General features: G+C 38.2%; 13 non-coding genes across 13 annotated transcripts; all 13 read right to left on the reverse strand.

Moving 5' to 3' along the window:
• Positions 1-2,828: 2,828 nt before the first annotated feature.
• On the reverse strand, positions 2,829-2,900 carry TRNAC-GCA (transfer RNA cysteine (anticodon GCA)). The gene has a single exon. It is a non-coding gene; the product is annotated as a tRNA-Cys (tRNA).
• A 2,077-nt stretch (positions 2,901-4,977) lies between these two features.
• On the reverse strand, positions 4,978-5,049 carry TRNAC-GCA (transfer RNA cysteine (anticodon GCA)). The gene has a single exon. It is a non-coding gene; the product is annotated as a tRNA-Cys (tRNA).
• Positions 5,050-7,125: 2,076 nt separating this feature from the next.
• Positions 7,126-7,197, reverse strand: TRNAC-GCA (transfer RNA cysteine (anticodon GCA)). Its single transcript has one exon. It is a non-coding gene; the product is annotated as a tRNA-Cys (tRNA).
• Positions 7,198-9,274: 2,077 nt separating this feature from the next.
• Positions 9,275-9,346, reverse strand: TRNAC-GCA (transfer RNA cysteine (anticodon GCA)). Its single transcript has one exon. It is a non-coding gene; the product is annotated as a tRNA-Cys (tRNA).
• Positions 9,347-11,423: 2,077 nt separating this feature from the next.
• Positions 11,424-11,495, reverse strand: TRNAC-GCA (transfer RNA cysteine (anticodon GCA)). The gene has a single exon. It is a non-coding gene; the product is annotated as a tRNA-Cys (tRNA).
• A 997-nt stretch (positions 11,496-12,492) lies between these two features.
• Positions 12,493-12,564, reverse strand: TRNAC-GCA (transfer RNA cysteine (anticodon GCA)). The gene has a single exon. It is a non-coding gene; the product is annotated as a tRNA-Cys (tRNA).
• Positions 12,565-13,572: 1,008 nt separating this feature from the next.
• Positions 13,573-13,644, reverse strand: TRNAC-GCA (transfer RNA cysteine (anticodon GCA)). Its single transcript has one exon. It is a non-coding gene; the product is annotated as a tRNA-Cys (tRNA).
• A 2,078-nt stretch (positions 13,645-15,722) lies between these two features.
• Positions 15,723-15,794, reverse strand: TRNAC-GCA (transfer RNA cysteine (anticodon GCA)). The gene has a single exon. It is a non-coding gene; the product is annotated as a tRNA-Cys (tRNA).
• Positions 15,795-17,681: 1,887 nt separating this feature from the next.
• Positions 17,682-17,753, reverse strand: TRNAC-GCA (transfer RNA cysteine (anticodon GCA)). Its single transcript has one exon. It is a non-coding gene; the product is annotated as a tRNA-Cys (tRNA).
• Positions 17,754-20,898: 3,145 nt separating this feature from the next.
• On the reverse strand, positions 20,899-20,970 carry TRNAC-GCA (transfer RNA cysteine (anticodon GCA)). Its single transcript has one exon. It is a non-coding gene; the product is annotated as a tRNA-Cys (tRNA).
• A 2,075-nt stretch (positions 20,971-23,045) lies between these two features.
• On the reverse strand, positions 23,046-23,117 carry TRNAC-GCA (transfer RNA cysteine (anticodon GCA)). Its single transcript has one exon. It is a non-coding gene; the product is annotated as a tRNA-Cys (tRNA).
• Positions 23,118-24,124: 1,007 nt separating this feature from the next.
• On the reverse strand, positions 24,125-24,196 carry TRNAC-GCA (transfer RNA cysteine (anticodon GCA)). The gene has a single exon. It is a non-coding gene; the product is annotated as a tRNA-Cys (tRNA).
• Positions 24,197-27,341: 3,145 nt separating this feature from the next.
• TRNAC-GCA (transfer RNA cysteine (anticodon GCA)) lies at positions 27,342-27,413 on the reverse strand. Its single transcript has one exon. It is a non-coding gene; the product is annotated as a tRNA-Cys (tRNA).
• Between the last annotated feature and the right edge of the window lie 258 nt (positions 27,414-27,671).

A 27,671-nucleotide genomic window follows, 5' to 3' on the forward strand; every position in this document is an offset into this window, starting at 1 on the left:
GTTTGCGGATACTGCCTTTGCATGGTGTCCTTCCAAAATTAAATACCTTGGCATTTGGTTTGCCTCCAATATTGCGGACACTATTAAATTCACTTTTAACGCACTAATGACTAAATTGAAATCTCTTCTCCTCGTGTGGTCCCCCTTATTTTTGTCATGGTGGGGTCGACTAGATACTATTAAGATGATGGTCACTCCTCATATCCTTTACACGGTTTCTATGCTCCCTGTCAAAATCCCTAACACGTTTTTTTCCCAATTAAACTCTCTATGTATTAAATTTTTATGGAACAATAAACGCTCCCGCATTGCCTTAAACAAACTTATTCGCCCCAAGGAAGAGGGGGGGTGCGCTTCCCTAATTTTAAAATATACCACTCTGCTTTTTTGATTAAACAATCTTTCTCATTGGCCTTCGATTTCGGGGATACGCCTATTCCTCGTTGGATTATCTTTGAGCGGTCGCTCCTAAAAGAGTTTCAGTTTCAGCATGTTACATTTATGTCCAACTGCACCTTTTTGTCTAAAAGCCCTGTATTAAAATACTCCCGTGAATTGCTGTGCAATACATTTCTTAAGGACCTATCCCCTATCCAATGTTTTTTAACCTCTACCCTATGGTATAACAAATTTCTCAAATACAAAGGTAGATCTTTCTATTACAAATACTGGAAGGAAAAGGAGATCTTTTTTGTCCATCAGTTTTTGAATGGGTTTTCTATCATCTCCTTCCAAGAATTACAAACACGATATCAGCTACCTGACTCCTTTTACAAGGAATATATTATTATCTCTAATGCTATACAAACCCAATTAGCTACCTACTCTCTCCCATCAGTCTCACCTCCTTTAACACCCTCTTCACCTTTGTATCCTCTATTCCCTGCGCATAAACTTAAAGCTGCCACTGTTTATAAGTTATTGTTATCTAATGCCAATGTTCGTTCTAAATCCACCATTGAAAGTGCATGGGAAATGGACCTATCCATTTCTCTTCCTATTGACAGTTGGGACAAATTATGGTCGAAATTATTTAAAGTTTCGGCTGCAGCCAGGATAACCCAATCTCTGTTTTTTCTGTATCATAGAGCCATTATTACTCCTGTCACTATTTGTAAGTTTTCCCCCACATCTTCTCCCCTTTGCTGGTCCTGCTCTACCGAAACTGGGACATTAGTCCATCAGTTATATGAATGTGCATCTGTTCTATCTTTTTGGAATTCAATTTGGAATGTATGCATGTCAGTTTTCAACTTTAATGCAACCTTATCTTTTGTAAATATCTTTTTAGGTTCGTTAGCTCCTGACATGGAAACTGTTTTACCTAGTTCTAGGTTATTTGATCTTTTTATTGCATTAGCTTTTAAAGTGATCCTGTCTGCATGGAAAGATAATTCTAAACTGTCGTCAATTACTTGGTGGAATTTTATTTGTGACGAACATAGGATTGCTTCCGTTTCCTCCTCTTCTGTCTCCCAAAAAATCAAAGCTGATCTTCTTTGGCTTCCTTTTACTACTTATCTCTCCTCGCACCCTCCCATGTGATAACTCATTTTCTTTTTATTTTCTTCTCTCTCTGGCTTTCTCTCTTCTCTTTCCCTCTCACCTCTTTGGTCTTTCCTCTTTTCCCTCCTATCCCACTCACCAGTGCTTTTTTCCTCAAATTACCCTATTATTGATCCTTTTTTTCTTTTTGTCGACCTAGTCATTGTAAACCAACTTCGTTTATATAATATCTCTTATGGCGCTATATTGAAATAATTGTTTTATTGTATCATTTGTTTTTTCTTTTTCTTTTTCTCTGAAAATTCAATAAAAACTTCTTAAACAAAAAAAAAAGAATGACAATATAACAGTACATCATGAAAGAGTGAGAAGCTCAAGCTCAGTTGGGCCACAAAGTACGAGCTTGAAACTGTGGAAAAGGAGAAGTAGTTCTTAATATTATTAATTAAAGGAAAACAGGATCATTTAAAAAACAAAATGAATATGTTTAATTGTTATTTTATTTGAATAGGCAGTGGTCCATAGGACCAATATCTGTAATTAAAATGTTTGTTTTGAAACATTCTCAAAGGGGAAGAGGTTTTTACGAGACTACTTATCTTTGTGGATTGATTACCACAATCACTGAGATGGTGGTGAAGTATGATTGTTTTGGGCCAAATTACGGTGAAAAAACATTTCTGCATACCACTACAATTTGGTATTTGAAGGTACAACCAAACACCCCTTTCATGTACCTTCGATTTAATACATCAGAAAAAGCTATTTTGTGTTCGCAAATGGCCTGGTTTCTCAGACCAGCCTGCTTGCACCTGCAACTAGGGTTCGTACATCTTGTACGTGGGCAGCGTATTTTAGTAGAAAGTAAATAGATTATGCATTGCACAAAAATGAAGTGCTTCAAACAAACACATACTTTGTATGCACAGAGAAGAGGTGGAATACATGTAAGACTGAGGACACAGGTTAAATGAGGAATAGATTGACTGCATTGCTGCCCACTTTTCTATGCAATTTCTGTAGTGCGATTGAAGGAAGCACTAAACTGTAAAACAAAGTTGCCAATTGCTTTCATAGTCTATTCCCTTTGTTTGGTGCTGTGAAAGGAAGAGCCAGATTCCAAAATAAATCAATGCTTTTTCAGACATTTCCCATACGGAATACCGAGCCCTGTATAAAATGCATTTACTCTCAGGTTTTGAGCAGTGACATTGTAATGCTGTTAAAGAGTAAGGTCCAAGCGAACACTGACTCTGTCAATGATGATCCAAAGGGGTTTTATGAAAAGTCCCAGCTACAAACACAAGAACCAAAGCAGGCCAAGGGGACACCTGGATTTGAACCAGGGACCTCTTGATCTGCAATCAAATGCTCTACCACTGAGCTATATCCCCACCTGTTTCTGAGAGTCGGAATGAAAATATATCAGTACCTCATGAAAGAGTGTGAGCATCATGCTCAGTTGGGCCGGAAAGTACAAGCTTGAAACTGTGGAACAGGAGAAGTAGTTCTTAATATTATGTATTGAAGGAAAACGGGATCGTTTAAAAAAAATATTTATATGTTTCATTGTTATTTTATTTGAACAGGCAGTGGTCCATAGGACCAATGCCTGTACATAAAATGCTTGTTTTGAAACATTCTCAAAGGGGAAGAGGTTTTTACGGGACGCCTTATCCTTTCGCGGATTGGTTACCACAATCACCGAGATGGTGGTGAAGTATGATTGTTTTGGGCCAAATGATGGACGAAAAACATTTCTACATACCACTGCAATTTGGTATTTGGAAGGTACACCCAAATGTCCCTTTCAAGTACCATCAATTTAATATATCAGAAAAGGCCATTTTGTGTTCGAAAATGACCTGAGTCTTCGAGCCAGCCTTTTTTCATCTGCAACAAGGGTTCATACATTTTGCACGTAGGCAGAGGTTTTAAGGAGAAATTAAATAGTTTCTACGTTGCACAAGAATGAAGTGCTTTAAACAAACACATATTTTGTATGCACAGAGGAGAGGAGGAATATATGTAAGACTGAGGACACATGTTAAATGAGAAATAGATTGACTGCAGCGCTGCCGAGTATACTATGCCATTTCTTTAGTGCGCTACAAGGAAGCACCAAACTGTATAACCAAGTTTTCAATTGTTTTCATAGTCATTCTCTTTGCTTGAAGCTGTGAAAGGAAGAGCCGGATTCCAAAATAAATCAATGATCTTTCAGAAAGTTCCCACGCCCTGTGTAAAAATGCATTTATTCCCAGGTTTTGAGCAGTGACACTGTAATGCTAATAAAGTATAAGATCCAACTGAACACTGACTCTGTCAATGGTGATCCAAAGGGACTTTATGAAAGATCCTAGCTACATACACCAGAACCAAAATAGGTTTAGGGGACACCCGGATTTGAACCAGGGACCTCTTGATCTGCAGTAAAATGCTCTACCACTGAGCTATATCCCCAACTGTTTTCAAAGATCAGAATGACAATATAACAGTACATCATGAAAGAGTGAGAGGCTCAAGCTCAGTTGGGCCACAAAGTACGAGCTTGAAACTGTGGAAAAGGAGAAGTAGTTCTTAATATTATTAATTAAAGGAAAACAGGATCATTTAAAAAACAAAATGAATATGTTTAATTGTTATTTTATTTGAATAGGCAGTGGTCCATAGGACCAATATCTGTAATTAAAATGTTTGTTTTGAAACATTCTCAAAGAGGAACAGGTTTTTACGAGACTACTTATCTTTGTGGATTGATTACCACAATCACTGATATGGTGGTGAAGTATGATTGTTTTGGGCCAAATTACGGTGAAAAAACATTTCTGCATACCACTACAATTTGGTATTTGAAGGTACAACCAAACACCCCTTTCATGTACCTTCGATTTAATACATCAGAAAAAGCTATTTTGTGTTCGCAAATGGCCTGGTTTCTCAGACCAGCCTGCTTGCACCTGCAACTAGGGTTCATACATCTTGTACGTGGGCAGCGTTTTTTAGTAGAAAGTAAATAGATTATGCATTGCACAAAAATGAAGTGCTTCAAACAAACACATACTTTGTATGCACAGAAAAGAGGTGGAATACGTGTAAGACTGAGGACACAGGTTAAATGAGGAATAGATTGACTGCATTTCTGCCCACTTTTCTATGCAATTTCTGTAGTGCGATCGAAGGAAGCACCAAACTGTAAAACAAAGTTGTCAATTGCTTTCATAGTCCATTCCCTTTGTTTGGTGCTGTGAAAGGAAGAGCCAGATTCCAAAATAAATCAATGCTTTTTCAGACATTTCCCATACGGAATACCGAGCCCTGTATAAAAATGCATTTACTCTCAGGTTTTGAGCAGTGACATTGTAATGCTGTTAAAGTGTAAGATCCAAGCGAACACTGACTCTGTCAATGATGATCCAAAGGGGTTTTATGAAAAGTCCCAGCTACAAACACAAGAACCAAAACAGGCCAAGGGGACACCTGGATTTGAACCAGGGACCTCTTGATCTGCAGTCAAATGCTCTACCACTGAGCTATATCCCCACCTGTTTGTGAGAGTCGGAATGAAAATATATTAGTACCTCATGAAAGAATGTGAGCATCATGCTCAGTTGGGCCGGAAAGTACAAGCTTGAAACTGTGGAACAGGAGAAGTAGTTCTTAATATTATTTATTGAAGGAAAACGGGATCGTTTAAAAAAAATATTTATATGTTTCATTGTTATTTTATTTGAACAGGCAGTGGTCCATAGGACCAATGCCTGTACATAAAATGCTTGTTTTGAAACATTCTCAAAGGGGAAGAGGTTTTTACGGGACGCCTTATCCTTTCGCGGATTGGTTACCACAATCACCGAGATGGTGGTGAAGTATGATTGTTTTGGGCCAAATGATGGACGAAAAACATTTCTACATACCACTGCAATTTGGTATTTGGAAGGTACACCCAAACGTCCCTTTCAAGTACCATCAATTTAATATATCAGAAAAGGCCATTTTGTGTTCGAAAATGGCCTGAGTCTTCGAGCCAGCCTTTTTTCATCTGCAACGAGGGTTCATACATTTTGCACGTAGGCAGAGGTTTTAAGGAGAAATTAAATAGTTTCTACGTTGCACAAGAATGAAGTGCTTTAAACAAACACATATTTTGTATGCACAGAGGAGAGGAGGAATATATGTAAGACTGAGGACACAGGTTAAATGAGAAATAGATTGACTGCAGCGCTGCCGAGTATACTATGCCATTTCTTTAGTGCGCTACAAGGAAGCACCAAACTGTATAACAAAGTTTTCAATTGTTTTCATAGTGATTCTCTTTGCTTGAAGCTGTGAAAGGAAGAGCCGGATTCCAAAATAAATCAATGATGTTTCAGAAAGTTCCCACGCCCTGTGTAAAAATGCATTTATTCCCAGGTTTTGAGCAGTGACACTGTAATGCTAATAAAGTATAAGATCCAACTGAACACTGACTCTGTCAATGGTGATCCAAAGGGACTTTATGAAAGATCCTAGCTACAAACACACAGAACCAAAATAGGTTTAGGGGACACCCGGATTTGAACCAGGGACCTCTTGATCTGCAGTAAAATGCTCTACCACTGAGCTATATCCCCAACTGTTTTCAAAGATCAGAATGACAATATAACAGTACATCATGAAAGAGTGAGAGGCTCAAGCTCAGTTGGGCCACAAAGTACGAGCTTGAAACTGTGGAAAAGGAGAAGTAGTTCTTAATATTATTAATTAAAAAAACAGGATCATTTGAAAAACAAAATGTATATGTTTAATTGTTATTTTATTTGAATAGGCAGTCGTCCATAGGACCAATATCTGTAATTAAAATGTTTGTTTTGAAACATTCTCAAAGAGGAACAGGTTTTTACGAGACTACTTATCTTTGTGGAATGATTACCACAATCACTGATATGGTGGTGAAGTATGATTGTTTTGGGCCAAATTACGGTGAAAAAACATTTCTACATACCACTACAATTTGGTATTTGAAGGTACAACCAAACACCCATTTCATGTACCTTCGATTTAATACATCAGAAAAAGCAATTTTGTGTTCGCAAATGGCCTGGTTTCTCAGACCAGCCTGCTTGCACCTGCAACTAGGGTTCATACATCTTGTACGTGGGCAGCGTTTTTTAGTAGAAAGTAAATAGATTATGCATTGCACAAAAATGAAGTGCTTCAAACAAACACATACTTTGTATGCACAGAGAAGAGGTGGAATACATGTAAGACTGAGGACACAGGTTAAATGAGGAATAGATTGACTGCATTTCTGCCCACTTTTCTATGCAATTTCTGTAGTGCGATCGAAGGAAGCACCAAACTGTAAAACAAAGTTGTCAATTGCTTTCATAGTCCATTCCCTTTGTTTGGTGCTGTGAAAGGAAGAGCCAGATTCCAAAATAAATCAATGCTTTTTCAGACATTTCCCATACGAAATACCGAGCCCTGTATAAAAATGCATTTACTCTCAGGTTTTGAGCAGTGACATTGTAATGCTATTAAAGTGTAAGATCCAAGCGAACACTGACTCTGTCAATGATGATCCAAAGGGGTTTTATAAAAAGTCCCAGCTACAAACACAAGAACCAAAACAGGCCAAGGGGACACCTGGATTTGAACCAGGGACCTCTTGATCTGCAGTCAAATGCTCTACCACTGAGCTATATCCCCACCTGTTTGTGAGAGTCGGAATGAAAATATATCAGTACCTCATGAAAGAGTGTGAGCATCATGCTCAGTTGGGCCGGAAAGTACAAGCTTGAAACTGTGGAACAGGAGAAGTAGTTCTTAATATTATTTATTGAAGGAAAACGGGATCGTTTAAAAAAAATATTTATATGTTTCATTGTTATTTTATTTGAACAGGCAGTGGTCCATAGGACCAATGCCTGTACATAAAATGCTTGTTTTGAAACATTCTCAAAGGGGAAGAGGTTTTTACGGGACGCCTTATCCTTTCGCGGATTGGTTACGACAATCACCGAGATGGTGGTGAAGTATGACTGTTTTGGGCCAAATGATGGACGAAAAACATTTCTACATACCACTGCAATTTGGTATTTGGAAGGTACACCCAAATGTTCCTTTCAAGTACCATCAATTTAATATATCAGAAAAGGCCATTTTGTGTTCGAAAATGACCTGAGTCTTCGAGCCAGCCTTTTTTCATCTGCAACAAGGGTTCATACATTTTGCACGTAGGCAGAGGTTTTAAGGAGAAATTAAATAGTTTCTACGTTGCACAAGAATGAAGTGCTTTAAACAAACACATATTTTGTATGCACAGAGGAGAGGAGGAATATATGTAAGACTGAGGACACATGTTAAATGAGAAATAGATTGACTGCAGGGCTGCCGAGTATACTATGCTATTTCTTTAGTGCGCTACAAGGAAGCACCAAACTGTATAACAAAGTTTTCAATTGTTTTCATAGTCATTCTCTTTGTTTGAAGCTGTGAAAGGAAGAGCCGGATTCCAAAATAAATCAATGATGTTTCAGAAAGTTCCCACGCCCTGTGTAAAAATGCATTTATTCCCAGGTTTTGAGCAGTGACACTGTAATGCTAATAAACTATAAGATCCAACTGAACACTGACTCTGTCAATGGTGATCCAAAGGGACTTTATGAAAGATCCTAGCTACAAACACCAGAACCAAAATAGGTTTAGGGGACACCCGGATTTGAACCAGGGACCTCTTGATCTGCAGTAAAATGCTCTACCACTGAGCTATATCCCCAACTGTTTTCAAAGATCAGAATGACAATATAACAGTACATCATGAAAGAGTGAGAAGCTCAAGCTCAGTTGGGCCACAAAGTACGAGCTTGAAACTGTGGAAAAGGAGAAGTAGTTCTTAATATTATTAATTAAGGGAAAACAGGATCATTTAAAAAACAAAATGTATATGTTTAATTGTTATTTTATTTGAATAGGCAGTGGTCCATAGGACCAATATCTGTAATTAAAATGTTTGTTTTGAAACATTCTCAAAGAGGAACAGGTTTTTACGAGACTACTTATCTTTGTGGAATGATTACCACAATCACTGATATGGTGGTGAAGTATGATTGTTTGGGGCCAAATTACGGTGAAAAAACATTTCTACATACCACTACAATTTGGTATTTGAAGGTACAACCAAACACCCATTTCATGTACCTTCGATTTAATACATCAGAAAAAGCAATTTTGTGTTCGCAAATGGCCTGGTTTCTCAGACCAGCCTGCTTGCACCTGCAACTAGGGTTCATACATCTTGTACGTGGGCAGCGTTTTTTAGTAGAAAGTAAATAGATTATGCATTGCACAAAAATGAAGTGCTTCAAACAAACACATACTTTGTATGCACAGAGAAGAGGTGGAATACATGTAAGACTGAGGACACAGGTTAAATGAGGAATAGATTGACTGCATTTCTGCCCACTTTTCTATGCAATTTCTGTAGTGCGATCGAAGGAAGCACCAAACTGTAAAACAAAGTTGTCAATTGCTTTCATAGTCCATTCCCTTTGTTTGGTGCTGTGAAAGGAAGAGCCAGATTCCAAAATAAATCAATGCTTTTTCAGACATTTCCCATACGAAATAGCGAGACCTGTATAAAAATGCATTTACTCTCAGGTTTTGAGCAGTGACATTGTAATGCTATTAAAGTGTAAGATCCAAGCGAACACTGACTCTGTCAATGATGATCCAAAGGGGTTTTATGAAAAGTCCCAGCTACAAACACAAGAACCAAAACAGGCCAAGGGGACACCTGGATTTGAACCAGGGACCTCTTGATCTGCAGTCAAATGCTCTACCACTGAGCTATATCCCCACCTGTTTGTGAGAGTCAGAATGAAAATATATCAGTACCTCATGAAAGAGTGTGAGCATCATGCTCAGTTGGGCCGGAAAGTACAAGCTTGAAACTGTGGAACAGGAGAAGTAGTTCTTAATATTAATTATTGAAGGAAAACGGGATCGTTTAAAAAAAATATTTATATGTTTCATTGTTATTTTATTTGAACAGGCAGTGGTCCATAGGACCAATGCCTGTACATAAAATGCTTGTTTTGAAACATTCTCAAAGGGGAAGAGGTTTTTACGGGATGCCTTATCCTTTCGCGGATTGGTTACCACAATCACCGAGATGGTGGTGAAGTATGATTGTTTTGGGCCAAATGATGGACGAAAAACATTTCTACATACCACTGCAATTTGGTATTTGGAAGGTACACCCAAACGTCCCTTTCAAGTACCATCAATTTAATATATCAGAAAAGGCCATTTTGTGTTTGAAAATGGCCTGAGTCTTCGAGCCAGCCTTTTTTCATCTGCAACGGGGGTTCATACATTTTGCACGTAGGCAGAGGTTTTAAGGAGAAATTAAATAGTTTCTACGTTGCACAAGAATGAAGTGCTTTAAACAAACACATATTTTGTATGCACAGAGGAGAGGAGGAATATATGTAAGACTGAGGACACAGGTTAAATGAGAAATAGATTGACTGCAGCGCTGCCGAGTATACTATGCCATTTCTTTAGTGCGCTACAAGGAAGCACCAAACTGTATAACAAAGTTTTCAATTGTTTTCATAGTCATTCTCTTTGTTTGAAGCTGTGAAAGGAAGAGCCGGATTCCAAAATAAATCAATGATGTTTCAGAAAGTTCCCACGCCCTGTGTAAAAATGCATTTATTCCCAGGTTTTGAGCAGTGACACTGTAATGCTAATAAACTATAAGATCCAACTGAACACTGACTCTGTCAATGGTGATCCAAAGGGACTTTATGAAAGATCCTAGCTACAAACACCAGAACCAAAATAGGTTTAGGGGACACCCGGATTTGAACCAGGGACCTCTTGATCTGCAGTAAAATGCTCTACCACTGAGCTATATCCCCAACTGTTTTCAAAGATCAGAATGACAATATAACAGTACATCATGAAAGAGTTAGAAGCTCAAGCTCAGTTGGGCCACAAAGTACGAGCTTGAAACTGTGGAAAAGGAGAAGTAGTTCTTAATATTATTAATTAAGGGAAAACAGGATCATTTAAAAAACAAAATGTATATGTTTAATTGTTATTTTATTTGAATAGGCAGTGGTCCATAGGACCAATATCTGTAATTAAAATGTTTGTTTTGAAACATTCTCAAAGAGGAACAGGTTTTTACGAGACTACTTATCTTTGTGGAATGATTACCACAATCACTGATATGGTGGTGAAGTATGATTGTTTGGGGCCAAATTACGGTGAAAAAACATTTCTACATACCACTACAATTTGGTATTTGAAGGTACAACCAAACACCCATTTCATGTACCTTCGATTTAATACATCAGAAAAAGCAATTTTGTGTTCGCAAATGGCCTGGTTTCTCAGACCAGCCTGCTTGCACCTGCAACTAGGGTTCATACATCTTGTACGTGGGCAGCGTTTTTTAGTAGAAAGTAAATAGATTATGCATTGCACAAAAATGAAGTGCTTCAAACAAACACATACTTTGTATGCACAGAGAAGAGGTGGAATACATGTAAGACTGAGGACACAGGTTAAATGAGGAATAGATTGACTGCATTTCTGCCCACTTTTCTATGCAATTTCTGTAGTGCGATCGAAGGAAGCACCAAACTGTAAAACAAAGTTGTCAATTGCTTTCATAGTCCATTCCCTTTGTTTGGTGCTGTGAAAGGAAGAGCCAGATTCCAAAATAAATCAATGCTTTTTCAGACATTTCCCATACGAAATAGCGAGACCTGTATAAAAATGCATTTACTCTCAGGTTTTGAGCAGTGACATTGTAATGCTATTAAAGTGTAAGATCCAAGCGAACACTGACTCTGTCAATGATGATCCAAAGGGGTTTTATGAAAAGTCCCAGCTACAAACACAAGAACCAAAACAGGCCAAGGGGACACCTGGATTTGAACCAGGGACCTCTTGATCTGCAGTCAAATGCTCTACCACTGAGCTATATCCCCACCTGTTTGTGAGAGTCGGAATGAAAATATATCAGTACCTCATGAAAGAGTGTGAGCATCATGCTCAGTTGGGCCGGAAAGTACAAGCTTGAAACTGTGGAACAGGAGAAGTAGTTCTTAATATTAATTATTGAAGGAAAACGGGATCGTTTAAAAAAAATATTTATATGTTTCATTGTTATTTTATTTGAACAGGCAGTGGTCCATAGGACCAATGCCTGTACATAAAATGCTTGTTTTGAAACATTCTCAAAGGGGAAGAGGTTTTTACGGGATGCCTTATCCTTTCGCGGATTGGTTACCACAATCACCGAGATGGTGGTGAAGTATGATTGTTTTGGGCCAAATGATGGACGAAAAACATTTCTACATACCACTGCAATTTGGTATTTGGAAGGTACACCCAAACGTCCCTTTCAAGTACCATCAATTTAATATATCAGAAAAGGCCATTTTGTGTTTGAAAATGGCCTGAGTCTTCGAGCCAGCCTTTTTTCATCTGCAACGGGGGTTCATACATTTTGCACGTAGGCAGAGGTTTTAAGGAGAAATTAAATAGTTTCTACGTTGCACAAGAATGAAGTGCTTTAAACAAACACATATTTTGTATGCACAGAGGAGAGGAGGAATATATGTAAGACTGAGGACACAGGTTAAATGAGAAATAGATTGACTGCAGCGCTGCCGAGTATACTATGCCATTTCTTTAGTGCGCTACAAGGAAGCACCAAACTGTATAACAAAGTTTTCAATTGTTTTCATAGTCATTCTCTTTGTTTGAAGCTGTGAAAGGAAGAGCCGGATTCCAAAATAAATCAATGATGTTTCAGAAAGTTCCCACGCCCTGTGTAAAAATGCATTTATTCCCAGGTTTTGAGCAGTGACACTGTAATGCTAATAAAGTATAAGATCCAACTGAACACTGACTCTGTCAATGGTGATCCATAGGGACTTTATGAATGATCCCAGCTACAAACACCAAAACCAAAATAGGTTTAGGGGACACCCGGATTTGAACCAGGGACCTCTTGATCTGCAGTCAAATGCTCTACCACTGAGCTATCTCCCCAACTGTTTTCAAAGATCAGAATGACAATATAACAGTACATCATGAAAGAGTGAGAGGCTCAAGCTCAGTTGGGCCACAAAGTACGAGCTTGAAACTGTGGAAAAGGAGAAGTAGTTCTTAATATTATTAATTAAAGGAAAACAGGATCATTTAAAAAAAAAAATGTATATGTTTAATTGTTATTTTATTTGAATAGGCAGTGGTCCATAGGACCAATATCTGTAATTAAAATGTTTGTTTTGAAACATTCTCAAAGAGGAACAGGTTTTTACGAGACTACTTATCTTTGTGGAATGATTACCACAATCACTGATATGGTGGTGAAGTATGATTGTTTTGGGCCAAATTACGGTGAAAAAACATTTCTGCATACCACTACAATTTGGTATTTGAAGGTACAACCAAACACCCCTTTCATGTACCTTCGATTTAATACATCAGAAAAAGCTATTTTGTGATCGCAAATGGCCTGGTTTCTCAGACCAGCCTGCTTGCACCTGCAACTAGGGTTCGTACATCTTGTACGTGGGCAGCGTATTTTAGTAGAAAGTAAATAGATTATGCATTGCACAAAAATGAAGTGCTTCAAACAAACACATACTTTGTATGCACAGAGAAGAGGTGGAATACATGTAAGGCTGAGGACACAGTTTAAATGAGGAATAGATTGACTGCATTGCTGCCCACTTTTCTATGCAATTTCTGTAGTGCGATTGAAGGAAGCACTAAACTGTAAAACAAAGTTGCCAATTGCTTTCATAGTCCATCCCCTTTGTTTGGTGCTGTGAAAGGAATAGCCAGATTCCAAAATAAATCAATACTTTTTCAGACATTTCCCATACGGAATACCGACCCCTGTATAAAAATGCATTTACTCTCAGGTTTTGAGCAGTGACATTGTAATGCTGTTAAAGTGTAAGATCCAAGCGAACACTGACTCTGTCAATGATGATCCAAAGGGGTTTTATGAAAAGTCCCAGCTACAAACACAAGAACCAAAACAGGCCAAGGGGACACCGGGATTTGAACCAGGGACCTCTTGATCTGCAGTCAAATGCTCTACCACTGAGCTATATCCCCACCTGTTTGTGAAAGTCGGAATGAAAATATATCAGTACCTCATGAAAGAGTGTGAGCATCATGCTCAGTTGGGCCGGAAAGTACAAGCTTGAAACTGTGGAACAGGAGAAGTAGTTCTTAATATTATTTATTGAAGGAAAACGGGATCGTTTAAAAAAAATATTTATATGTTTCATTGTTATTTTATTTGAACAGGCAGTGGTCCATAGGACCAATGCCTGTACATAAAATGCTTGTTTTGAAACATTCTCAAAGGGGAAGAGGTTTTTACGGGACGCCTTATCCTTTCGCGGATTGGTTACCACAATCACCGAGATGGTGGTGAAGTATGATTGTTTTGGGCCAAATGATGGACGAAAAACATTTCTACATACCACTGCAATTTGGTATTTGGAAGGTACACCCAAATGTCCCTTTCAAGTACCATCAATTTAATATATCAGAAAAGGCCATTTTGTGTTCGAAAATGACCTGAGTCTTCGAGCCAGCCTTTTTTTATCTGCAACGAGGGTTCATACATTTTGCACGTAGGCAGAGGTTTTAAGGAGAAATTAAAAAGTTTCTACGTTGCACAAGAATGAAGTGCTTTAAACAAACACATAGTTTGTATGCACAGAGGAGAGGAGGAATATATGTAAGAATGAGGACACATGTTAAATGGGAAATAGATTGACTGCAGCGCTGCCAAGTATACTATGCCATTTCTTTAGTGCGCTACAAGGAAGCACCAAACTGTATAACAAAGTTTTCAATTGTTTTCATAGTCATTCTCTTTGTTTGAAGCTGTGAAATGAAGAGCCGGATTCCAAAATAAATCAATGATGTTTCAGAAAGTTCCCACGCCCTGTGTAAAAATGCATTTATTCCCAGGTTTTGAGCAGTGACACTGTAATGCTAATAAAGTATAAGATCCAACTGAACACTGACTCTGTCAATGGTGATCCAAAGGGACTTTATGAAAGATCCTAGCTACAAACACACAGAACCAAAATAGGTTTAGGGGACACCGGGATTTGAACCAGGGACCTCTTGATCTGCAGTAAAATGCTCTACCACTGATCTATATCCCCAACTGTTTTCAAAGATCAGAATGACAATATAACAGTACATCATGAAAGAGTTAGAGGCTCAAGCTCAGTTGGGCCACAAAGTACGAGCTTGAAACTGTGGAAAAGGATAAGTCGTTCTTAATATTATTAATTAAAGAAAAACAGGATCATTAAAAAAACAAAATGTATATGTTTAATTGTTATTTTATTTGAATAGGCAGTCGTCCATAGGACCAATATCTGTAATTAAAATGTTTGTTTTGAAACTTTCTCAAAGAGGAACAGGTTTTTACGAGACTACTTATCTTTGTGGAATGATTACCACAATCACTGATATGGTGGTGAAGTATGATTGTTTTGGGCCAAATTACGGTGAAAAAACATTTCTACATACCACTACAATTTGGTATTTGAAGGTACAACCAAACACCCATTTCATGTACCTTCGATTTAATACATCAGAAAAAGCCATTTTGTGTTCGCAAATGGCCTGGTTTCTCAGACCAGCCTGCTTGCACCTGCAACTAGGGTTCATACATCTTGTACGTGGGCAGCGTTTTTTAGTAGAAAGTAAATAGATTATGCATTGCACAAAAATGAAGTGCTTCAAACAAACACATACTTTGTATGCACAGAGAAGAGGTGGAATACATGTAAGACTGAGGACACAGGTTAAATGAGGAATAGATTGACTGCATTTCTGCCCACTTTTCTATGCAATTTCTGTAGTGCGATCGAAGGAAGCACCAAACTGTAAAACAAAGTTGTCAATTGCTTTCATAGTCCATTCCCTTTGTTTGGTGCTGTGAAAGGAAGAGCCAGATTCCAAAATAAATCAATGCTTTTTCAGACATTTCCCATACGAAATACCGAGCCCTGTATAAAAATGCATTTACTCTCAGGTTTTGAGCAGTGACATTGTAATGCTATTAAAGTGTAAGATCCAAGCGAACACTGACTCTGTCAATGATGATCCAAAGGGGTTTTATGAAAAGTCCCAGCTACAAACACAAGAACCAAAACAGGCCAAGGGGACACCTGGATTTGAACCAGGGACCTCTTGATCTGCAGTCAAATGCTCTACCACTGAGCTATATCCCCACCTGTTTGTGAGAGTCGGAATGAAAATATATCAGTACCTCATGAAAGAGTGTGAGCATCATGCTCAGTTGGGCCGGAAAGTACAAGCTTGAAACTGTGGAACAGGAGAAGTAGTTCTTAATATTATTTATTGAAGGAAAACGGGATCGTTTAAAAAAAATATTTATATGTTTCATTGTTATTTTATTTGAACAGGCAGTGGTCCATAGGACACCCAAACGTCCCTTTCAAGTGCCATCAATTTAATATATCAGAAAAGGCCATTTTGTGTTCGAAAATGGCCTGAGTCTTCGAGCCAGCCTTTTTTTATCTGCAACGAGGGTTCATACATTTTGCATGTAGGCAGAGGTTTTAAGGAGAAATTAAATAGTTTCTGCGTTGCACAAGAATGAAGTGCTTTAAACAAACACATATTTTGTATGCACAGAGGAGAGGAGGAATATATGTAAGACTGAGGACACAGGTTAAATGAGAAATAGATTGACTGCAGCGCTGCCGAGTATACTATGCCATTTCTTTAGTGCGCTACAAGGAAGCACCAAACTGTATAACAAAGTTTTCAATTGTTTTCATAGTGATTCTCTTTGCTTGAAGCTGTGAAAGGAAGAGCCGGATTCCAAAATAAATCAATGATGTTTCAGAAAGTTCCCACGCCCTGTGTAAAAATGCATTTATTCCCAGGTTTTGAGCAGTGACACTGTAATGCTAATAAAGTATAAGATCCAACTGAACACTGACTCTGTCAATGGTGATCCAAAGGGACTTTATGAAAGATCCTAGCTACAAACACACAGAACCAAAATAGGTTTAGGGGACACCCGGATTTGAACCAGGGACCTCTTGATCTGCAGTAAAATGCCCTACCACTGAGCTATATCCCCAACTGTTTTCAAAGATCAGAATGACAATATAACAGTACATCATGAAAGAGTGAGAGGCTCAAGCTCAGTTGGGCCACAAAGTACGAGCTTGAAACTGTGGAAAAGGAGAAGTAGTTCTTAATATTATTAATTAAAAAAACAGGATCATTTAAAAAACAAAATGTATATGTTTAATTGTTATTTTATTTGAATAGGCAGTCGTCCATAGGACCAATATCTGTAATTAAAATGTTTGTTTTGAAACATTCTCAAAGAGGAACAGGTTTTTACGAGACTACTTATCTTTGTGGAATGATTACCACAATCACTGATATGGTGGTGAAGTATGATTGTTTTGGGCCAAATTACGGTGAAAAAACATTTCTACATACCACTACAATTTGGTATTTGAAGGTACAACCAAACACCCATTTCATGTACCTTCGATTTAATACATCAGAAAAAGCAATTTTGTGTTCGCAAATGGCCTGGTTTCTCAGACCAGCCTGCTTGCACCTGCAACTAGGGTTCATACATCTTGTACGTGGGCAGCGTTTTTTAGTAGAAAGTAAATAGATTATGCATTGCACAAAAATGAAGTGCTTCAAACAAACACATACTTTGTATGCACAGAGAAGAGGTGGAATACATGTAAGACTGAGGACACAGGTTAAATGAGGAATAGATTGACTGCATTTCTGCCCACTTTTCTATGCAATTTCTGTAGTGCGATCGAAGGAAGCACCAAACTGTAAAACAAAGTTGTCAATTGCTTTCATAGTCCATTCCCTTTGTTTGGTGCTGTGAAAGGAAGAGCCAGATTCCAAAATAAATCAATGCTTTTTCAGACATTTCCCATACGAAATACCGAGCCCTGTATAAAAATGCATTTACTCTCAGGTTTTGAGCAGTGACATTGTAATGCTATTAAAGTGTAAGATCCAAGCGAACACTGACTCTGTCAATGATGATCCAAAGGGGTTTTATGAAAAGTCCCAGCTACAAACACAAGAACCAAAACAGGCCAAGGGGACACCTGGATTTGAACCAGGGACCTCTTGATCTGCAGTCAAATGCTCTACCACTGAGCTATATCCCCACCTGTTTGTGAGAGTCGGAATGAAAATATATCAGTACCTCATGAAAGAGTGTGAGCATCATGCTCAGTTGGGCCGGAAAGTACAAGCTTGAAACTGTGGAACAGGAGAAGTAGTTCTTAATATTATTTATTGAAGGAAAACGGGATCGTTTAAAAAAAATATTTATATGTTTCATTGTTATTTTATTTGAACAGGCAGTGGTCCATAGGACCAATGCCTGTACATAAAATGCTTGTTTTGAAACATTCTCAAAGGGGAAGAGGTTTTTACGGGACGCCTTATCCTTTCGCGGATTGGTTACCACAATCACCGAGATGGTGGTGAAGTATGATTGTTTTGGGCCAAATGATGGACCAAAAACATTTCTACATACCACTGCAATTTGGTATTTGGAAGGTACACCCAAATGTCCCTTTCAAGTACCATCAATTTAATATATCAGAAAAGGCCATTTTGTGTTCGAAAATGACCTGAGTCTTCGAGCCAGCCTTTTTTCATCTGCAACAAGGGTTCATACATTTTGCACGTAGGCAGAGGTTTTAAGGAGAAATTAAATAGTTTCTACGTTGCACAAGATTGAAGTGCTTTAAACAAACACATATTTTGTATGCACAGAGGAGAGGAGGAATATATGTAAGACTGAGGACACATGTTAAATGAGAAATAGATTGACTGCAGCGCTGCCGAGTATACTATGCCATTTCTTTAGTGCGCTACAAGGAAGCACAAAACTGTATAACAAAGTTTTCAATTGTTTTCATAGTCATTCTCTTTGTTTGAAGCTGTGAAAGGAAGAGCAGGATTCCAAAATAAATCAATGATGTTTCAGAAAGTTCCCACGCCCTGTGTAAAAATGCATTTATTCCCAGGTTTTGAGCAGTGACACTGTAATGCTAATAAACTATAAGATCCAACTGAACACTGACTCTGTCAATGGTGATCCAAAGGGACTTTATGAAAGATCCTAGCTACAAACACCAGAACCAAAATAGGTTTAGGGGACACCCGGATTTGAACCAGGGACCTCTTGATCTGCAGTAAAATGCTCTACCACTGAGCTATATCCCCAACTGCTTTCAAAGATCAGAATGACAATATAACAGTACATCATGAAAGAGTGAGAAGCTCAAGCTCAGTTGGGCCACAAAGTACGAGCTTGAAACTGTGGAAAAGGAGAAGTAGTTCTTAATATTATTAATTAAAGGAAAACAGGATCATTTAAAAAACAAAATGTATATGTTTAATTGTTATTTTATTTGAATAGGCAGTGGTCCATAGGACCAATATCTGTAATTAAAATGTTTGTTTTGAAACATTCTCAAAGAGGAACAGGTTTTTACGAGACTACTTATCTTTGTGGAATGATTACCACAATCACTGATATGGTGGTGAAGTATGATTGTTTGGGGCCAAATTACGGTGAAAAAACATTTCTACATACCACTACAATTTGGTATTTGAAGGTACAACCAAACACCCATTTCATGTACCTTCGATTTAATACATCAGAAAAAACAATTTTGTGTTCGCAAATGGCCTGGTTTCTCAGACCAGCCTGCTTGCACCTGCAACTAGGGTTCATACATCTTGTACGTGGGCAGCGTTTTTTAGTAGAAAGTAAATAGATTATGCATTGCACAAAAATGAAGTGCTTCAAACAAACACATACTTTGTATGCACAGAGAAGAGGTGGAATACATGTAAGACTGAGGACACAGGTTAAATGAGGAATAGATTGACTGCATTTCTGCCCACTTTTCTATGCAATTTCTGTAGTGCGATCGAAGGAAGCACCAAACTGTAAAACAAAGTTGTCAATTGCTTTCATAGTCCATTCCCTTTGTTTGGTGCTGTGAAAGGAAGAGCCAGATTCCAAAATAAATCAATGCTTTTTCAGACATTTCCCATACGAAATACCGAGCCCTGTATAAAAATGCATTTACTCTCAGGTTTTGAGCAGTGACATTGTAATGCTATTAAAGTGTAAGATCCAAGCGAACACTGACTCTGTCAATGATGATCCAAAGGGGTTTTATGAAAAGTCCCAGCTACAAACACAAGAACCAAAACAGGCCAAAGGGACACCTGGATTTGAACCAGGGACTTCTTGATCTGCAGTCAAATGCTCTACCACTGAGCTATATCCCCACCTGTTTGTGAGAGTCGGAATGAAAATATATCAGTACCTCATGAAAGAGTGTGAGCATCATGCTCAGTTGGGCCGGAAATACAAGCTTGAAACTGTGGAACAGGAGAAGTAGTTCTTAATATTATTTATTGAAGGAAAACGGGATCGTTTAAAAAAAATATTTATATGTTTCATTGTTATTTTATTTGAACAGGCAGTGGTCCATAGGACCAATGCCTGTACATAAAATGCTTGTTTTGAAACATTCTCAAAGGGGAAGAGGTTTTTACGGGACGCCTTATCCTTTCGCGGATTGGTTACCACAATCACCGAGATGGTGGTGAAGTATGATTGTTTTGGGCCAAATGATGGACGAAAAACATTTCTACATACCACTGCAATTTGGTATTTGGAAGGCACACCCAAACGTCCCTTTCAAGTACCATCAATTTAATATATCAGAAAAGGCCATTTTGTGTTCGAAAATGGCCTGAGTCTTCGAGCCAGCCTTTTTTCATCTGCAACGAGGGTTCATACATTTTGCACGTAGGCAGAGGTTTTAAGGAGAAATTAAATAGTTTCTACGTTGCACAAGAATGAAGTGCTTTAAACAAACACATATTTTGTATGCACAGAGGAGAGGAGGAATATATGTAAGACTGAGGACACAGGTTAAATGAGAAATAGATTGACTGCAGCGCTGCCGAGTATACTATGCCATTTCTTTAGTGCGCTACAAGGAAGCACCAAACTGTATAACAAAGTTTTCAATTGTTTTCATAGTGATTCTCTTTGCTTGAAGCTGTGAAAGGAAGAGCCGGATTCCAAAATAAATCAATGATGTTTCAGAAAGTTCCCACGCCCTGTGTAAAAATGCATTTATTCCCAGGTTTTGAGCAGTGACACTGTAATGCTAATAAAGTATAAGATCCAACTGAACACTGACTCTGTCAATGGTGATTCATAGGGACTTTATGAAAGATCCCAGCTACAAACACCAAAACCAAAATAGGTTTAGGGGACACCCGGATTTGAACCAGGGACCTCTTGATCTGCAGTCAAATGCTCTACCACTGAGCTATATCCCCAACTGTTTTCAAAGATCAGAATGACAATATATCAGTACATCATGAAAGAGTGAGAGGCTCAAGCTCAGTTGGGCCACAAAGTACGAGCTTGAAACTGTGGAAAAGGAGAAGTAGTTCTTAATATTATTAATTAAAGGAAAACAGATCATTTAAAAAACAAAATGTATATGTTTAATTGTTATTTTATTTGAATAGGCAGTGGTCCATAGGACCAATATCTGTAATTAAAATGTTTGTTTTGAAACATTCTCAAAGGGGAAGAGGTTTTTACGAGACTACTTATCTTTGTGGATTGATTACCACAATCACTGACATGGTGGTGAAGTATGATTGTTTTGGGCCAAATTACGGTGAAAAAACATTTCTGCATACCACTACAATTTGGTATTTGAAGGTACAACCAAACACCCATTTCATGTACCTTCGATTTAATACATCAGAAAAAACAATTTTGTGTTCGCAAATGGCCTGGTTTCTCAGACCAGCCTGCTTGCACCTGCAACTAGGGTTCATACATCTTGTACGTGGGCAGCGTTTTTTAGTAGAAAGTAAATAGATTATGCATTGCACAAAAATGAAGTGCTTCAAACAAACACATACTTTGTATGCACAGAGAAGAGGTGGAATACATGTAAGACTGAGGACACAGGTTAAATGAGGAATAGATTGACTGCATTTCTGCACACTTTTCTATGCAATTTCTGTAGTGCGATCGAAGGAAGCACCAAACTGTAAAACAAAGTTGTCAATTGCTTTCATAGTCCATTCCCTTTGTTTGGTGCTGTGAAAGGAAGAGCCAGATTCCAAAATAAATCAATGCTTTTTCAGACATTTCCCATACGAAATACCGAGCCCTGTATAAAAATGCATTTACTCTCAGGTTTTGAGCAGTGACATTGTAATGCTATTAAAGTGTAAGATCCAAGCGAACACTGACTCTGTCAATGATGATCCAAAGGGGTTTTATGAAAAGTCCCAGCTACAAACACAAGAACCAAAACAGGCCAAAGGGACACCTGGATTTGAACCAGGGACTTCTTGATCTGCAGTCAAATGCTCTACCACTGAGCTATATCCCCACCTGTTTGTGAGAGTCGGAATGAAAATATATCAGTACCTCATGAAAGAGTGTGAGCATCATGCTCAGTTGGGCCGGAAATACAAGCTTGAAACTGTGGAACAGGAGAAGTAGTTCTTAATATTATTTATTGAAGGAAAACGGGATCGTTTAAAAAAAATATTTATATGTTTCATTGTTATTTTATTTGAACAGGCAGTGGTCCATAGGACCAATGCCTGTACATAAAATGCTTGTTTTGAAACATTCTCAAAGGGGAAGAGGTTTTTACGGGACGCCTTATCCTTTCGCGGATTGGTTACCACAATCACCGAGATGGTGGTGAAGTATGATTGTTTTGGGCCAAATGATGGACGAAAAACATTTCTACATACCACTGCAATTTGGTATTTGGAAGGCACACCCAAACGTCCCTTTCAAGTACCATCAATTTAATATATCAGAAAAGGCCATTTTGTGTTCGAAAATGGCCTGAGTCTTCGAGCCAGCCTTTTTTCATCTGCAACGAGGGTTCATACATTTTGCACGTAGGCAGAGGTTTTAAGGAGAAATTAAATAGTTTCTACGTTGCACAAGAATGAAGTGCTTTAAACAAACACATATTTTGTATGCACAGAGGAGAGGAGGAATATATGTAAGACTGAGGACACAGGTTAAATGAGAAATAGATTGACTGCAGCGCTGCCGAGTATACTATGCCATTTCTTTAGTGCGCTACAAGGAAGCACCAAACTGTATAACAAAGTTTTCAATTGTTTTCATAGTGATTCTCTTTGCTTGAAGCTGTGAAAGGAAGAGCCGGATTCCAAAATAAATCAATGATGTTTCAGAAAGTTCCCACGCCCTGTGTAAAAATGCATTTATTCCCAGGTTTTGAGCAGTGACACTGTAATGCTAATAAAGTATAAGATCCAACTGAACACTGACTCTGTCAATGGTGATTCATAGGGACTTTATGAAAGATCCCAGCTACAAACACCAAAACCAAAATAGGTTTAGGGGACACCCGGATTTGAACCAGGGACCTCTTGATCTGCAGTCAAATGCTCTACCACTGAGCTATATCCCCAACTGTTTTCAAAGATCAGAATGACAATATATCAGTACATCATGAAAGAGTGAGAGGCTCAAGCTCAGTTGGGCCACAAAGTACGAGCTTGAAACTGTGGAAAAGGAGAAGTAGTTCTTAATATTATTAATTAAAGGAAAACAGATCATTTAAAAAACAAAATGTATATGTTTAATTGTTATTTTATTTGAATAGGCAGTGGTCCATAGGACCAATATCTGTAATTAAAATGTTTGTTTTGAAACATTCTCAAAGGGGAAGAGGTTTTTACGAGACTACTTATCTTTGTGGATTGATTACCACAATCACTGACATGGTGGTGAAGTATGATTGTTTTGGGCCAAATTACGGTGAAAAAACATTTCTGCATACCACTACAATTTGGTATTTGAAGGTACAACCAAACACCCCTTTCATGTACCTTCGATTTAATACATCAGAAAAAGCTATTTTGTGTTCGCAAATGGCCTGGTTTCTCAGACCAGCCTGCTTGCACCTGCAACTAGGGTTCGTACATCTTGTACGTGGGCAGCGTATTTTAGTAGAAAGTAAATAGATTATGCATTGCACAAAAATGAAGTGCTTCAAACAAACACATACTTTGTATGCACAGAGAAGAGGTGGAATACATGTAAGACTGAGGACACAGGTTAAATGAGGAATAGATTGACTGCATTGCTGCCCACTTTTCTATGCAATTTCTGTAGTGCGATTGAAGGAAGCACTAAACTGTAAAACAAAGTTGCCAATTGCTTTCATAGTCCATTCCCTTTGTTTGGTGCTGTGAAAGGAAGAGCCAGATTCCAAAATAAATCAATGCTTTTTCAGACATTTCCCATATGGAATACCGAGCCCTGTATAAAAATGCATTTACTCTCAGGTTTTGAGCAGTGACATTGTAATGCTGTTTTAGTGTAAGATCCAAGCGAACACTGACTCTGTCAATGATGATCCAAAGGGGTTTTATGAAAAGTCCCAGCTACAAACACAAGAACCAAAACATGCCAAGGGGACACCTGGATTTGAACCAGGGACCTCTTGATCTGCAGTCAAATGCTCTACCACTGAGCTATAACCCCACCTGTTTGCGAGAGTCGGAATGAAAATATATCAGTACCTCATGAAAGAGTGTGAGCATCATGCTCAGTTGGGCCGGAAAGTACAAGCTTGAAACTGTGGAACAGGAGAAGTAGTTCTTAATATTATTTATTGAAGGAAAACGGGATCGTTTAAAAAAAATATTTCTATGTTTCATTGTTATTTTATTTGAACAGGCAGTGGTCCATAGGACCAATGCCTGTACATAAAATGCTTGTTTTGAAACATTCTCAAAGGGGAAGAGGTTTTTACGGGACGCCTTATCCTTTCGCGGATTGGTTACCACAATTACCGAGATGGTGGTGAAGTATGATTGTTTTGGGCCAAATGATGGACGAAAAACATTTCTACATACCACTGCAATTTGGTATTTGAAAAGTACACCCAAACGTCCCTTTCAAGTACCATCAATTTAATATATCAGAAAAGGCCATTTTGTGTTCAAAAATGGCCTGAGTCTTCGAGCCAGCCTTTTTTCATCTGCAACGAGGGTTCATACATTTTGCACGTAGGCAGAGGTTTTAAGGAGAAATTAAATAGTTTCTAAGTTGCACAAGAATGAAGTGCTTTAAACAAACACATATTTTGTATGCACAGAGGAGAGGAGGAATATATGTAAGACTGAGGACACAGGTTAAATGAGAAATAGATTGACTGCAGCGCTGCCGAGTATACTATGCCATTTCTTTAGTGCGCTACAAGGAAGCACCAAACTGTATAACAAAGTTTTCAATTGTTTTCATAGTGATTCTCTTTGCTTGAAGCTGTGAAAGGAAGAGCCGGATTCCAAAATAAATCAATGATGTTTCAGAAAGTTCCCACGCCCTGTGTAAAAATGCATTTATTACCAGGTTTTGAGCAGTGACACTGTAATGCTAATAAAGTATAAGATCCAACTGAACACTGACTCTGTCAATGGTGATCCATAGGGACTTTATGAAAGATCCCAGCTACAAACACAAAACCAAAATAGGTTTAGGGGACACCCGGATTTGAACCAGGGACCTCTTGATCTGCAGTAAAATGCTCTACCACTGAGCTATATCCCCAACTGTTTTCAAAGATCAGAATGACAATATAACAGTACATCATGAAAGAGTGAGAGGCTCAAGCTCAGTTGGGCCACAAAGTACGAGCTTGAAACTGTGGAAAAGGAGAAGTAGTTCTTAATATTATTAATTAAAGAAAAACAGGATCATTTAAAAAACAAAATGTATATGTTTAATTGTTATTTTCTTTGAATAGGCAGTGGTCCATAGGACCAATATCTGTAATTAAAATGTTTGTTTTGAAACATTCTCAAAGAGGAACAGGTTTTTACGAGACTACTTATCTTTGTGGAATGATTACCACAATCACTGATATGGTGGTGAAGTATGATTGTTTTGGGCCAAATTACGGTGAAAAAACATTTCTACATACCACTACAATTTGGTATTTGAAGGTACAACCAAACACCCATTTCATGTACCTTCGATTTAATACATCAGAAAAAGCAATTTTGTGTTCACAAATGGCCTGGTTTCTCAGACCAGCCTGCTTGCACCTGCAACTAGGGTTCATACATCTTGTACGTGGGCAGCGTTTTTTAGTAGAAAGTAAATAGATTATGCATTGCACAAAAATGAAGTGCTTCAAACAAACACATACTTTGTATGCACAGAGAAGAGGTGGAATACATGTAAGACTGAGGACACAGGTTAAATGAGGAATAGATTGACTGCATTTCTGCCCACTTTTCTATGCAATTTCTGTAGTGCGATCGAAGGAAGCACCAAACTGTAAAACAAAGTTGTCAATTGCTTTCATAGTCCATTCCCTTTGTTTGGTGCTGTGAAAGGAAGAGCCAGATTCCAAAATAAATCAATGCTTTTTCAGACATTTCCCATACGAAATACCGAGCCCTGTATAAAAATGCATTTACTCTCAGGTTTTGAGCAGTGACATTGTAATGCTGTTAAAGTGTAAGATCCAAGCGAACACTGACTCTGTCAATGATGATCCAAAGGGGTTTTATGAAAAGTCCCAGCTACAAACACAAGAACCAAAACAGGCCAAGGGGACACCTGGATTTGAACCAGGTACCTCTTGATCTGCAGTCAAATGCTCTTCCACTGAGCTATATCCCCACCTGTTTGTGAGAGTCGGAATGAAAATATATCAGTACCTCATGAAAGAGTGTGAGCATCATGCTCAGTTGGGCCGGAAAGTACAAGCTTGAAACTGTGGAACAGGAGAAGTAGTTCTTAATATTATTTATTGAAGGAAAACGGGATCGTTTAAAAAAAATATTTATATGTTTCATTGTTATTTTATTTGAACAGGCAGTGGTCCATAGGACCAATGCCTGTACATAAAATGCTTGTTTTGAAACATTCTCAAAGGGGAAGAGGTTTTTACGGGACGCCTTATCCTTTCGCGGATTGGTTACCACAATCACCGAGATGGTGGTGAAGTATGATTGTTTTGGGCCAAATGATGGACGAAAAACATTTCTACATACCACTGCAATTTGGTATTTGGAAGGTACACCCAAACGTCCCTTTCAAGTACCATCAATTTAATATATCAGAAAAGGCCATTTTGTGTTCGAAAATGACCTGAGTCTTCGAGCCAGCCTTTTTTCATCTGCAACGAGGGTTCATACATTTTGCACGTAGGCAGAGGTTTTAAGGAGAAATTAAATAGTTTCTACGTTGCACAAGAATGAAGTGCTTTAAACAAACACATATTTTGTATGCACAGAGGAGAGGAGGAATATATGTAAGACTGAGGACACATGTTAAATGAGAAATAGATTGACTGCAGCGCTGCCGAGTATACTATGCCATTTCTTTAGTGCGCTACAAGGAAGCACCAAACTGTATAACAAAGTTTTCAATTGTTTTCATAGTCATTCTCTTTGTTTGAAGCTGTGAAAGGAAGAGCCGGATTCCAAAATAAATCAATGATGTTTCAGAAAGTTCCCACGCCCTGTGTAAAAATGCATTTAGTCCGAGGTTTTGAGCAGTGACACTGTAATGCTAATAAAGTATAAGATCCAACTGAACACTGACTCTGTCAATGGTGATCCAAAGGGACTTTATGAAAGATCCTAGCTACAAACACCAGAACCAAAATAGGTTTAGGGGACACCCGGATTCGAACCAGGGACCTCTTGATCTGCAGTCAAATGCTCTACCACTGAGCTATATCCCCAACTGTTTTCAAAGATCAGAATGACAATATAACAGTACATCATGAAAGAGTGAGAGGCTCAAGCTCAGTTGGGCCACAAAGTACGAGCTTGAAACTGTGGAAAAGGAGAAGTAGTTCTTAATATTATTAATTAAAGGAAAACAGGATCATTCAAAAAACAAAATGTATATGTTTAATTGTTATTTTATTTGAATAGGCAGTGGTCCATAGGACCAATATCTGTAATTAAAATGTTTGTTTTGAAACATTCTCAAAGAG

The sequence above is a fragment of the Triturus cristatus genome, chromosome 4_1, assembly GCF_964204655.1.
Source record: "Triturus cristatus chromosome 4_1, aTriCri1.1, whole genome shotgun sequence".
In the NCBI taxonomy this organism is placed as follows: Eukaryota; Metazoa; Chordata; class Amphibia; order Caudata; family Salamandridae; genus Triturus; species Triturus cristatus.